This window comes from Grammomys surdaster, unplaced genomic scaffold (genome assembly GCF_004785775.1).
Source record: "Grammomys surdaster isolate TR1022 unplaced genomic scaffold, NIH_TR_1.0 184, whole genome shotgun sequence".
Taxonomy (NCBI): Eukaryota; Metazoa; Chordata; class Mammalia; order Rodentia; family Muridae; genus Grammomys; species Grammomys surdaster.
In genome coordinates, this window is record NW_021604629.1 from 6,453,944 (window position 1) to 6,459,388 (window position 5,445).

Here is a 5,445-nt window from a genome sequence, read left to right on the forward strand (position 1 = left end):
CCTACCCCTATTGCAACCTTTACCTTCAAAGTGAACTCTTAACAAAATGTGTGATAAGGATGCTGAAGTGCAGCTCTCCACAACTGATGGCTGAGGCAGGGAAGGGGGCGGGGGAATTCAGTTCTATTTAAGGACAGGCCACTGAGAGCTTGACCACTGAGGTGGTTTGAATATGCTTGGCCTATGTGAAGTGACACTATTAGGAGGTTTGACTTTGTTGGAGTGGGTGTGGCCTTGTTGGAGGAAGTATGTCACTGTGTAGGTAGGTTTTGAGGGCTCTTAGTGTCCGAGCTCTGCCAAGTGCAGTAGAGTCAGTCCTCTCTTGACTGCCTTCAGATCAAGATGTAGAACTTGCAGCTCCTTCTCCAATACCATGTCTGCCTGGACACTGCCATGCTTCCAGCCATGATGATAATGGACTGAACCTCTGAAACTGTAAGCCAGCTCCGGTTAAATGTTTTTCTTTATAAAAGTTGCCTTGGTCATGGTGTCTCTTCATAGCAATGAAACCCTAACTGAGACAACCACACTCCAGGGAGTATGTAGATAACATACATTAGACTTGTTTTTTTCCTTTGTTGTTGTTTTGTTGGGGGTGCAGACATGAAAGGGCTGGGATATGACTGTGATAAAGATGTTGTGAAATTCCCAAAGAATTAATAAAAATGTGTTGAAAAGAATAGAAAAATTTTATGAGTATTTTAGCGTGAAATACCAAGATCACCTTGATGCAGATACACACTGAAGAAAGAGGGACATCTGTGACAACCCCTACCTCTATCACAACCTTTACCTTCAAAGTGAACTCTTTTTTTTTTAAAAGATTTATTTATTTATTATATATGAATACACTGTAGCTGTCTTCAGACACCAGAAGAGGGCATCAGATCTCATTACAGATGGTTGTGAGCCACCATGTGGTTGCTGGGAATTGAACTCAGGACCTCTGGAAGTGCAGTGCTCTTAACCACTGAGCCATCTCTCCAGCCCCAAAGTGAACTCTTAAAAAAATGTGTGATAAGGATGCTGAAGTGCAGCTCTCCACACTGAATGCACCTCTCAGAGAGGAGACAAGTTAGCCATCCTAAGATGATAACTAGACTAAGCAAGCCAAGGAAGTTAGATTGTTAACAAGACTGTGACAGTAATATCTAGGTACCTCCATTTTAACATTGTTTTAAATGAGAAGAAAGCTAAGCATAGGAGTACATACTTTTGACCCAACAATTGGGAGGCTGAGGTAGGGAGATGGTGAGATGGAGGCCAGCCTGGACTACGTGTCTCAAAAACAAACAAAGACACCTCAGATAGCTCCGTTTACCCAAGCCCTCTCTTCCAGCCCAGTTCCTCCAGTTTCTATTAGTGTCCCACGTGTATCAGTTTTCTAGGGGCGCCAAAATTAAGTGCCAGAAACTCGGTGGCTTTACTTTATCACAGGTCATATACTGGCTGGTTTTGTGTGTCAACTTGACAGAGGCTAGAGTTATCCGAAAGGAGGGAAACTCAATTCAAAAAATGCACCCATAAGACCTGGCTGTTAGGCACTTTCTTAATTAATAACTGTTGTGGGAGGGCCCAGCCCATTGATAGTGGGTCCATCCCTGGGCTGGTGGTCCTGGGTTCTATAAGAAAGCCGACTGAGCAAGCCAGTTAGCAGCATTCCACCATGGCCCCTGCATCAGCTGCTGCCTCCAGGTCCCTGCCCTGTTTGAATTCCTGTCCTGACTTCCTTTTGTGATGAACAGTGATGTGGAAGTGTAAGCCAAATAAACTCTTTCCTCTCCAACTTGCTTTTTCATCATGGTGTTCATCATAGCAATAAAAGCCCTAAGATAGGCTGGTAGGCTAGAAGTAAGAAGTCAAGGCAACTACAAGACTGTGGTCCTTCGGAGGGCTATCAGGAAGGATGCTTCCTTGCCATATCCTAGCTTCCAGTGGTTACAGGCAATCCTTAATCTTCTTCCAGTTAATTGACATTCCATCCATCTTTGCCTATATAGTGTCATACCTCTCTCTCTCTCTCTCTCTCTCTCTCTCTCTCTCTCTCTCTCTGTGTGTGTGTGTGTGTGTGTGTGTCTTCCTCTGTCTCTCTCTGTCTGTATTTTGAGACAGGGTCTTTTTATATATCCCTGTCTGTCCCGTAACTCATTATGTGGACCAAGCTGACCTTGAATCCACGGACATTCATCTGGCTCTGGCTCTGAGTGCTGGGATTAAAGATGTGTGCCACCATGCCCTTCTCCTCTTCTCATGTAACCAAACATATTAATTTGACTTCATCTTCATAGTTCTTTTTTTTTATGATGCTCACAGTTTCTTCTATTAGGAATTCTACATGTCTTCCTAGAGAAAAGTTTGACCTGTTGTGCTTTCCAATAAGACTTGAATGGAAATGAGTTAAGTAAAGAAACTGTAAAACTAGTCATTGCATTAGGGGAGAAGTTTTTTTTATTGTGAATAAAGGAGAGAAAAATATCCAGAGGCATTGGAAGAGTCCAGAGCAGAGAGAAAAAGAAACAGACTGGACATGGCCAGGGCTGGTGAAGCAGGGGTAGCAGAGAACAGCGTGTTATAAGAAGGATAAGCAGCTGGAGCGAGAGAAGCCCGGTGATCTAGAACAGGCCTGGGAGTTTGAGGTAGATGTGAGAGAGTGAGAGGGCCCAGGATGCTAGCAAGGGGTACTTGAAGTACATGATGAGTACTTGTAGTGTGTGGTGAGTACTTCTAGCGTGTGGTGAGTACTTGTGACTAGGGACTGTAGGTGCCTGGAAGCTAGAATGGACTTTGATACGCTCATAGGCACCATGGATATATGTCAAAGGAGAGCTGTATGTCCCTTCTGCCAGAGGCAAGGGAAGTTGTTTCTTTTGGAGGACAGAAAACCCATTTCCCAAGTTCCTGAGGAACGATGTCTTTTATATAACCATCAGAAATTCTTCTATAGTCCAGCTTGAATTGATCCCAAACTGCCATTTCAGGACATATGAACTGTCTGGGATCTAACACTTCTCACCTCATCTCTCTACTTCTTCAGTTATTCTAATATGTTGCTGAATCTGATTTGTTTTTCAGATAGAATCTTGCTATGTAACCCAGTTCAATTTAGCCTAATTTTCTCTTTTATTTTCTCTCCCTTTCTGCAGCTCCAGATAAAGTGGTTCGCTGTGAGTCTCCCTTCTCCTGGGGAGGGGGGGTGTTCATTGGCCACTGGCAATGGAGGGTAGAGGGAAGAGAAACTGTGAACAGGTTTTTGACTGCACTGGGTATGCCAGAGGACTTCCAGAGACAGCTTCAGTGAGACAGCTCTATCTTATTGTTCCAAGGGTAGGGTATATAAGGGCTCTTAGGAGTTCAGGTGGAAAGGGCTGATTGGTGATAACACAGTACCTAATTGTCATATGGGTGAGAAGAGTTGATTGGTCACAATACAACACCTAATTATCATACAAGCAGGAAGTTAGAGTGGGACTTATGTGCCAGTCATGCACAGGGTCATTCTTCAGATAAGATCAGTTATCTGTGCTCAGAGACACTCTAGAGAAAGGGAAGCCCTACTGAAAAAGGAAGTCCTCCATTTTGCTCCAAGCTTGGAGAGCTATCTGGACACAGTGGACTGAGACCTTAATATCAGGGTTCTCCAATAGCGCACAGTAATTTCATACAAACTATGCACTTATATACATAAAATAAATCATTTTCAAAAAGAGGTTCAAGATTATTCTTGCTTACCTAGTGAGTTTGAGGCTAGCCAGGGATACTTGAGATTACAACCCAAAATAAACAACTTTTTTCCTGTGGCACCTACTGGGAAATTGACTCTGTCAAGATGAAGTTGTATAATTCCTTCCCGGCCACCAGCTGCCAGAAACTCATTGAAGTGTATGCTGAATGTGGACTCTGAACTTTCTATGAGAAATACACGGCCATGGAAGTAGCTGGTGATTCTCTGGGGGACAAGTGAAGGGTTATGTGGTACAGATCAGTGGTGAGAATGACAAGGTTTTCCCATGAAGCAAGATGTCTTGACCCATTGTACAGCTCATCTGCTGTCGAGTAAGGGGAGTTCTTATACACCAAGGAAAACTGGAGTGAGGAAGCACAAGTTTGTTCTGATGTCAATTTGAGTGGTCTTGACTTACTTAATGTAAAAAAAATAATAAAGAAGGCCATTTCTGAACTGACAGGTACATAGTGCTTTGAAAGTTGGAGACCAAAAGAACTAACAGAACCCCAAAACGTCAATCTCTCTAAAGAAGATGATAGCTGTGGTCAGAAAGTTCTTAAAGAAGGTAAGAAGCCTAGAACAGATTATCCAAGTAAGATTTCATGTGTCCTGAAAAACTAACACTGGCATATTGCTCTGAAGAAATAATGCACTAAGCAAAATGAGGAGGCTGCAGAACATGGCTAAACTTTTGGCTGAGAGAATAAAGGAAGTCAAAGAAAAACACCAGGGACAGATCGTCAAGAAACTTAGTCTGTCCTCCCTGAGAGCTTCTACTTGTAAGTCTGAGTCCAGTCAAAAGTAAGTCTTTAAGAGTAACAAATAAACGGTCATCTCTTGAAAGAAAAAAAAAAGTCATTGCAAAGTCATATGAACCCCAAAGGAGTTAAATTTGGAGTTTTGATAGGAACAAAGGCAATTTGAGAAAACCATGATGCTCCGTATAGTGTACCAAGGTGATTCTCTTCTAAAGATACGTCATTTAGGGCAATAGTGAGCATGGAGGTGGAAACAGAAGAGTAAACAGGGAAGGCCCAGGTGTGAAGGTCCTCCCTTTCCATTGTGTAGAAAGCAGCAGGCAGGCCAATGTGGAAGAGGCTTTATGAGAGGAAAAGGTGGGCTACTTCATGTTGGCCACTGTAAAGGCTCTGAAATAATGTTTAGCTTTCTTCCCCTGGCTTGTCTCCATGCCCTGTTTTGGTCATGTGCCTTTTTCTGAATCAATAAATCGCTGTCATTAGAATCTCTACCCTCGGCTGTATTTCTAGGGAACCCGACCTAACTAGCCTATGTAAGAGCGATGACTGCTAATAGCATTCTTGACATGCCTAATTTTATCATATCTTACTTTTAATTTTCTAGGTGAATTAGTTTGTTTCTCCTGCTTGGACTTGAGCTTCTGTCAATTGCATACAAAAGTCTAGATAACCAGTGTCATTCTGTGTTTGTTGAGTAAGTATATTGATTTGTACATAGAGTAAAATGGAAATGTATGTGAGGATGGAATGAATTCTAGCTAGTGTTGAGAAATGAAATTTTATATTTATTTACACCTGTAATATAAATAATAGTAAGTGGAAAAGTAGGTAGGTTATCCTAGACCGAAGGACCCTTTGTAGGAACAAAAGTTTGACAATACAAAAGTACATGATACTTGAAAAAATTTGAGTTGTCCTAAAAAAGGTCAGTGAAGCAGTGAAAAAAAATGCTGATCTTGTTGA